The sequence below is a fragment of the Oncorhynchus kisutch genome, linkage group LG4 (assembly GCF_002021735.2).
Source record: "Oncorhynchus kisutch isolate 150728-3 linkage group LG4, Okis_V2, whole genome shotgun sequence".
Taxonomy (NCBI): domain Eukaryota; kingdom Metazoa; phylum Chordata; class Actinopteri; order Salmoniformes; family Salmonidae; genus Oncorhynchus; species Oncorhynchus kisutch.
The window spans coordinates 48072843-48082513 of record NC_034177.2 but is presented as its reverse complement, the minus strand read 5'-3'; positions in this window follow the sequence as shown (position 1 = coordinate 48082513).

Genomic DNA, 9671 nt, shown 5'->3' with positions numbered 1-9671 from the left:
TGCTACCTGTCCCAGACCTGATGTTTTCAACTCTCTAGAGACAGCAGGAGTGGTAGAGATACTCTTAATGATCGGCTATGAAAAGCCAACTGACATTTACTTCTGAGGTGCTGACTTGCTGCACCCTTCGACAACTACTGTGATTATTATTATTTGACCATGCTGGTCATTTATGAACATTTGAACATCTTGGCCATGTTCTGTTATAATCTCCACCTGGCACAGCCAGAAGAGGACCTGGCCACCTCTCATAGCCTGGTTCCTCTATAGGTTTCTGTCTAGGTTTTGGCCTTTCTAGGGAGTTTTTCCTAGCCACCGTGCTTCTACACCTGCATTGCTTGCTGTTTGGGGTTTTAGGCTGGGTTTCTGTACAGCATTTTGAGATATCAGCTGATGTACGAAGGGCTATATAAATACATTTGATTTGATTTGATTCTGGAGACATGAGTTGCTTCTTTAGACTGAACGACAGTCAGGGTTTATTACTTTTCAATCCTCACTTGAATCAACTGAATCATTAGAAATGACTACTCATGGGGGGAAAGGACAGATAATATCTTCAATGATTTAAAGACGAAGCAACTTTAAAGAGGAAGCAAAGCTTATGGTTAATGTTGACAAAGAATTTAAGTGATGCTGTAAGCAGGCATTTAGCCACAGTCCTTGTTGGGTAACTTTTTTCTCACTCTCTTTCTCAACTCCAAGCATAGTTGTTGAAAGCTGAGTGGTTATCCTGTCTTTGTAGGGACCAGGTACTTCGTATCACTGCGAGGGATGAGGTCCAGCTCACTCTTCTGAAGGATCTGTCTGAGATGGGATATATCCAGGTGTGTGACATGATAATCACCACTGGAGAGCCTTGACCAGGCCATTTCCCTTTTTTCTGGTCAATTCCAGATCAGGCTAGTGGTGGTACCATTGATTGGACCTACAACCAGGGCGTCAAGTACTCCTACACCTTTGAGCTGAGAGACACCGGTCGCTATGGTTTCATCCTGCCAGATAACCAGATCCTTCCTACTGCCAAGGAGACTTGGCTGGCTCTGATGGCCATCATGGAGCATACCAAGGACAACACCAACTAGATGGGTCACCACGACAACCTACAGGACACTGTGTCATTGTACTGTTGTACATATATAGGAAAAGCCTAGATGTACCATTAAGTCTACCATGGTTCTTTCAGGCCAGAAAGAGATCAATAAATATAAACTGTTATACCTGATTTTGTCTATTTCATTTTTAACACTTTGCCAAGCTCTTTTAGGTGATGTCAAAATGAAGCAGAGAGAAAGGTTGTAATGGTTGAAGTAATCTCTCGTGGAGAGGTACAAAATGTATATGAAAAAACATATTTGAACTTGTGTGTCAAAAATAAAGGACTTTAGTAACATAAGAAAACTTAAAAACATGTTTTAAAATGTCTTCAAAATGAAAAGAAGTCCCCTGTGGGTGTGGGAAATATGGACCTGACAAATATGTCTAGCAGTTTTGGTGTTTCTCTGTCTTCAAGGTTTGTGGCCTAACACATGTCTAAAGAGGTTCAGCAAGGTTACCCTGGGCATGTGGTTTAGAGGGGTAATGGGTGTGATAAACCCATTGGATCATTTCACCTGGATTAATGTACACGTATGTTGGTTTGAATTAGTAAAATGGTTTGAGAAACTGCAAATAATCTCTGACATGAATGTCTTTAAAGGAGATATGCAGGGCATGTAAAGTGTTGGTCTGATGTTTCATGAGCTGATATAAAAGATCCCAGAAGTGTTCTATGTGCACAAAAAAACATTTATCTCAGAAGTTGTGCACAAATTAGTTTATATCCCTGTTAGTGAGCATTTCTCTTTTGCCAAGATAACACATCCACCAGACAGGCGTCACACTCTGATCTGTTTCACATGTTCTTGTGATTGTCTCCACCCCCTCCAGGTGTCGCTTATTTTCCCCAGTGTATTTATCCCTGTGCCAGTTCGTCTTGTATGTTTTCAAGTCAACCAGCGTGGTTTTTACTGTGCTCCTGTTTTCGATTCTCTTTTTCTAGTCTTCCTGGTTTTGACCCTTGCCTGTTTTTCTGGACTCCGTACCCGCCTGCCTGACCCCTCTGCCTGCCATGACATCGAGCCTGTCTGCCACTCTTTACCTCTTGGACTATCCTGGTAGATTGATTGATAACCTGAACCAGGTTGCAGGCACTAGTTACAGTTTGAAGCTTCATCTTGAGTGGCAGCATGATGAAAGCCAGTCAATATTTAAATCACCCAAAAAATACATCTCTGTTGATATCGCATACATTATCAAGCATTTCACACGTTATCCATTTACTGACATTTAGCCCCTGGTGGTCTATAGCAGCAGCCCTATTACTTCAGCAGTATTAACATGAGATCCTCTCTAAGCTTTACGGGATTGTGGTTCTGAATATAAAACGGCCACACCTCCACATTTGGCATTTCTGTATTGTCTGTAGATCTTGTAACCATGTATTGTTACCATTGTATCATCAAAGGTATAATCTAAGTGAGTTTCAGAGATTGTCAGAATATGAATGTCATCCGTTACTAGCAAATTATTGATTTCATGAAGCTTGTTTCTTAAGCTACATATGTGAACGTGGGCTATTTTTTTTAGCACTTTTCTGTGATGCCTGATTGTTTTTATTGCTTTACTGGGAGGCTTAGCAGAGGTAGACATGCTCCGGTTATTTATGTGTGTTCAGGGTGAGCTGCACACGGTGGACTTCCTGCTAGGGCACACTGTCTCAGTGCTAACAGTATAACTCTGTTTTATAGGCACATGATTACTGCATACAATAGCTGTAGGATCAGTAGAGGCATTCAGGGCAGTAAGAGGGACATAAATTAGGTTACTTGTGTTTTCCTGTGCCCCTAGATTATGTACTTTTGCTAAAGCAAAAGTGACACAATGGTAGGGATTAAATGAGCTGGGCATGCGGCCATAAAAGGGCAGGTAACTCCCACGAGCCCATTTCAAGATGGCTCTGACTCATAGTGTGGAGAAGTGAAAACTATATGAATCTTGAACAACGTTGATATGTGGTGAAAGCGAAAACTCCAGATGATAAGGATGTGTTATTTGTTGGCCTATGACATTATGGATTCACAGCCCAGAAAGTCAAGAAGTTAATTTTATACATTGTTTTCACTAAATAACAAACATCTTACATAGTAGGCACAGTTTTGATTTGACCTGTGTTTGAGCTAAATTTGATCCACATTTCTGCAAAACCTCCCAGCCAGTTAAATCATTCCTCAAGAGCCAGCTTAACTGCCAGGAGTTTCCGGTTTCCTATGTCAACATTTTTCTCTGCAGGTGAGAGTTTACGAGAAAATAATGCACATGGGTGAAGTTTCTGATCAGAGGGGGAACGTTGAGACAGAACAGCACCTACCCTGGTGTCGGAGGCGTCCACCTCCACGGAGAACTTGAGTTCTGAGTCTGGCTGAGTGAGGACCGGAAGTGAAGCGGCACTTGAGTTCCAGGAATACTGCCTCAGTCTCAGGGGTCCAGTGGAACAGAGTGGAGGTGAGAGTGGTGAGAGGTGCTTTCAGATGGCTGTAGTTGCGGATGAAACATCTGTAAAAATTGGCAAACCCCAGGAAACACTGTAGCTGCTTCAGGTTATAGGGTGCAGCCAACTCTGTGACTGCCATGACTTTGGCGGGGTACATACGTAACATGCAATAATATAACCCAGGAAAGACAGAGGAAGCATGAAACTCACATTTCTCAGCTTTAACAAAAAGCTTATTCTCCCAAAGCTGTTGGAGAATGTGTTGCTGGTGAGCCTCAGGGTCCTTAGAAAAAATGGAAATAGACAAAAACTAAGCGTCCAGTCAAATGCCTCAGCCCATCATTGACTAGGTTCTGGAAAACAGCAGGGGCGTTAGTAAGACCAAAAGGCATGACCAAATACTCAAAGTGGCCAAGTGGTGTGTGGATCGCAGTTTTCCACTCGTCCCCCTCTCTGATACGGACATGGTGGTAGGTATTCCGGAGGTCGAGTTTGGTGAACACGTGTCACCATAGAGGGGCAAAAGCAGAACGAATGAATGGCAAGGGACATTTGTTCTTCACTGTGATATATTTCAGCCCACGGAAGTCTATGCACGGCCTCAGTGACCCATCATTTTTATTCACAATGTAAAAAACAGCAGCCACTGGAGAGGAACAAGGCCAAATAAGTTCTGCGGCCAGGGAATCCTGGATGTACCTCTCCATAGCCTCGAGCTCGGGGCGAGAGAGGTTATACAACTGGCTACGGGGGAGAGGAGCTCCAGGCTGGAGGACAGTGGCGCAGTCGTACTGCCTATCAGGCGGCAGAGACAGGGCGTGGTGCTTGCTGAACACAGGAGCTAGATCGTGATACTTGAGAGGAACTGATGACAGGTCCAGAGAATCTGTAATGGAATGGGGCACAGACAAGGCAGGGGCAAGGGCAGAATGTAGACAATCTGAGGGACAAAATTAACTCCAAGTGGTTACCTTTACGGCAGTCCAGTCGATCTGTGGGTTGTGCAGCTTTAACTATGGATGGCCAAGAACCAGGGGAGAGGGAGGGCAGTGAATTATGAGGAAACTGATCCTTTCCTGGTGGTTTCCAGAGAGACGCAGGACGACAGGGACGGTTCTCTAACAGACACGGGCGAGGAGCTGTCCGTTGAGATCGTTGGCATCGAGGGGTGAATCGAGTGGAACAATGTCCAGGACCAACTGGGTAACGACACCACAGTCCAGGAAAACACTCGTCGACGCCCGAGTTGATGAGAGCAGGTAGAGGAAAAGCCTAGCTCTGCCACACGAGGTTGCCGTCAAGCAGGAGTCTGGAGGGAGATGAGCAGGCGATTTGGATCCACAGTATATCCACAACTGCTGCTGAGCCACCTCTTTTGCTGGACGCAGGGAACAAGTGGAGACAAAGTGACCAACATGGCCACAGTATAGGCAGCTCCTAGTGCTGATTCACCATTGACTTTCCTCTGGAGAGAGATGGGCCCGGTTGAGCTGCATGGGTTCAGGTTCAGGAAGAGACTTGAGAAGGGAGGCAGTCAGGGAAGGGGAACAAGGCAAGGAAGCAGATGTTTTTATGGGGCATACAACCTTACCTGCCCTCTCCCTCCAACGCTCACGGAGACGGTTGTCGATGAGGATGGCAAGAGAGATGAACTCATCGAGTCCATCAGGCTCATCCCTGCACACCAACTAATCCTAGATGGACTCAGCGAGAGCGTTTTGGAATGCTCCCTGAAGAGCCTCCTCATTCCAGTCGCTCTCAGCGGCGAGGTTGAGAAACTCGATCGCAATTTCAGCAACACTATGGGAGCCATGATGGAGGGACAGGAGTCATTTTGCGGCATCCTTACCACAGACAGGGTGGTCGAAGACTCTCCATCTCCTCTGTGAAGATGGAGTAGGAGAAGAAGATGGGGGACTGGTTTCTCCCATGACACTGTGGCCCAGGAAAGCGCTGCAATCAGGAAGGAAATCTTGGCTCGTTCGCTAGCATAAGAGTAGGGCTGTTACTTGAATACTAGTGAACATTGTACTACAAAAGCTCTGCAAGCTCCGAGGTTACTATCATAACGGTCAGGAGCCCGAAACAAACGGCTCACGGGGCGGAGGACAAGCACTAGGGGCTGGTTGAAAGCTCTGGGCGAAGGTTTGGCCCTGCAGGTTAGAAAGTTTTCATGAAACTGCTTGACGTGCTCCAGAAGGGTTTTCGGGGCTTGGTCATGTTGCTCGAGCAGGGCGCCTTGGCCGGCGAGGGTTTGGTGGAGAGGATCTAAGTCTGCTGCGTTCATATCTATGGCCAGTTCATACTGTTATGCTGGGCGGAGCAGGTGAACCCAAGTGCAGACCCAGACGAGGAGACAGGGATAAGGTAACTAGGGTATTTATTGAAAAGTGTGTGGGAGGGGAATGTGGTGCAGGCCAGAGGAAGCTCGGGCGTGTAGCAAGGAACCAGGAACTGAAACAAAAGTGTAGCGGTGGGGTAAGCAGGTCTGGAGCAGAATCCAAGGAAGCAGTAGAGCGGGGTCCAGGGCTGGGAAGCAGGACTGATGAGACAAGGGACTGGAGACAGGGACCAGAATCAGTGCGGACGGAATGAGCAGAGAACTGGCAGCATGGAAGTGGCAGGGCTGAGTATTTGTAGAGGGCTTGATTGTGGAACAGGTTGCAGCTGGTGGGGATCTGCTCTGCCTCCAGCACACCTGTCTCCACTCACACAATCAAATGCACACACACACAGAGACAGAGCAATGGGGGAGTGGCGGTAGGTTAGGGAGACACAAGATGAGAAGTAGAGGGTTAGGGAGACACAAGATGAGAAGTAGAGGGCGTGGCAGGAGCAGATGTAACAAGCCATCTGATGTGTTTCCAGCTCTTCTCATCAATAATTGACTTATAGCTTGTCCATGAAAAACATTTTTAAAAACAGGACATTTACTTTGTGTGTGCTTGATCTTGTGTGATCTAAACTGTGCCATTCCTATTTAGGTGAACAGACATATTACTTTTTGCATTGAAGAGTGTATGGCTATCACTGTAAGTAGACAATGTTTCAGAATTCAGGCAGTGAGGCATATGTTCGAGAAAAAGTAAAGGCCTCTTTAAATTCAAACTGTATTTTTACAGGTCCACAGCAATTTGCAATTGTTGTTGTCTTTTATAAACATTTTGTCTGTCAGATAGCCTAGGCCTCTGGCAAATGTCACTGCAAAAGTTTAACATTCTGCCATCACCTACGAAGACATTTGATCAAGTTCCCTATTGCTATTTCCTTTAGGACACTGCCTCGGCCTAATTCGAATGCATCCAAAGTATACAGCAGATAAGGGCACTATTGTCACCGTAAAAAGTGAATGTTGGGTGTTTCTCGGGGTGAGTTTTAATGCTCGTTCACGCTCGCACAGTTTCAGGACGGATCTGATTTATACAGGGGACACATGGGTATGTATGGCGTACGCTAAGTTTATAAATATCAATATTTTTGTAAGTGCCCAGTCTCTTCAGAAATAGCGCACGCAGATATTTAGAGTGACATTTACGCAACAGTTATAAATGAGGCCCCAGGTAACTTGAAATTAAATTGGTATGTACTTCCAGTCTACATGGTGCATGTTATAAAAAAAGGGTGACTGCAGTTTGTCTTATGCAATCAAGCTGATAACAACAATGACAGAGTAAAGAAAAATGTTTTTTCCCCCCCAGATATAACAGTATATACAGTCTGTCTTAAAGAATAGGGAACTGAATTTGCAACTCTATGTTGTATGTGTATTTATTATGGCTCCCCAAGCAGCTACTCTTCCTGGAGTCCAGCAAAAGGTGCCCTCAGGCCCCTACTCTACTACCACATATCTACAGCACAGAGCACAAAACTTTACTATGTTGTGTTTGCTCTATTTGCAACATTCTACATGTATCACTGAATTCACTCAGGGTCACCAAAGTCATAAGCTAAAAATCCTCAAATGGTGATTACTGTTAACTGTTTTTTGATACAGTTACCCGCTTGCTGTTTGTCTGTAACACAGTCACACAAGTTCGCAAGTTTTGTGAAACACCCAATGCTTCCCTTGAAAAGGACAGTGAAGCAGATGCACAGGCAGGAAGTCTCGAACCACATTATTACGACACGCTTCCTGCATCTGCATGATAATGAAAACAAGTTGCAGTATGTGTGGACTTTAGATAGGGAACGGAGGACATATAGTAAATACAGCTGTACATGACCGCATCAAGACTCACCCAATCAGACCAAGAGGCTCTATGAATCAGCTGTGTGGCAGACATATTGTTCATCTCCATAGCAAACGTGAAATGTGTTGCACATGACAGATACATTTAATCAATTTGATATGCCAAGAAGTTGCTGCTCCTCTGTCTGGCATATGATGATATCCCATACAAAATATGAATATTATCGTCAATATTTATTGTCTAATCTTTTTGTCTATTTATTTAAGCCTATAAAAGGACATTTGATTCAACATATGTAAATTGACTGTAAACACTGCCTATAATATTTGCTTCACCACACCAGAAACTCATAGATAATGCAGCCACAACCAACAAAAAATATTGAAATGTTCTCAATGTTAAACGGTGTACTGTAATTTACAGGTTCATTCATTTTATTTTCAATGTTGAGGAGGCCCACTTTGCTAAATGGTGATTGGCTGTCCGGTACTTTAATGGTTGCTCACTCAATTCCTATTGATCCAGAGTTGGGGAACTGTTGACTCCCGAGTGGCGCAGAGTCCTAAGGCACTGCATCTCAGTGCTAGAGGCATCACGACAGACCCTAGTTTGATTCAAGGCTATATCACAACCAGCCATGATTGGGAGTCCCATAGGGTGGCGCACAATTGGCCAAGCGTCATCCGGGTTAGGGTTTGGCTGGGGTAGGCTGTCATAGTAAATAAGAATTTCATAGTACCAGTGGGCAGATTTGATTACGCTGAACCGTGTTGCACTGGTCTGAGCGGTGAGGGAGAAATGCACTTCTCAAATCAAACAGTTGGCTAATCTGAACCGCTCAGTCATTTTGTCAACAAGGCAGCATGGTGCATCGTCCAGAAACATAAATTTTGTTTCCATAAAAAATATTTTATTTAATTTTCAAACTAGTTTTCATTGGGAAGGCAGATTAAGCATTTTTATCAAAAGTAATCACTTTTGCATGTGAAAACAGAATCCTACACATTACTCCACATGCTTAAGTGTGCAAAGTACTAAAGTAAAAATACTTTCAAGTACTAATTAAGTAGTTTTGTTTGGTATCTGTACTTTACTATTTTTGACTACTTTTACTTCACTACATTCCTAAAGAAAATAATGTACTATATACTCCATACATTTTCCCTGACACCTAAATGTACTTGTTACATTTTGAATGCTTCGCAGGACAGAACAATGGTCCAATTCATGCACTTATCAAGACAACATCCCTGGTCAGCCTACTGCCTTTGATCTGGCAGAATTACTAAACACAAATGCTTCATTTGTAAATTATGTCTGAGTGCCTATCCGTAAATTTAAAAAACAAGAAAATGGTGACGTCTGGTTTGCTTAATATAAGGATTTAGAAATTATTTATACTTTTACTTTTGTTAGTTAAGTACATTTGATCAATTACATTTACTTTTGATACTTAAGTACAGTCACGACCTGACCATAGAGAGCCCTTGGGGTTCTCTATGGTGTTCTTGGTCAGGGCGTGACTAGGAGGGGTTCTAGATATTGTGTTTCTATGTTGGTGTGTGGGTATGGTTCCCAATTGGAGGCAGCTGATAATCGTTGCCTCTAATTGGGGATCATACTTAGTTTGTCCTTTTTCCCCACCTGCGATGTGGGATATTGCTTTGTTTGAGTGCCACGACCGTTATATCCTTATTTTTGTAAGCGCTAATATCATTAAAATGTGGAACTCTACTCACGCTGCGCCTTGGTCTATTTATTTATACAACGATCGTGACAAGTATATTTCAAACCAAATAGTTTTTGACTTTTACTCAAGTAGCATTTTACTGGGCGACTTTCACTTGAGTAATTTTCTAATTTAACGTATCTTTACTTTTACTCAAGTATAACAATTAGGTACTTTTTCCACCACTAATTGTGTCACTTGTTTTAAACCGACTTTGCAG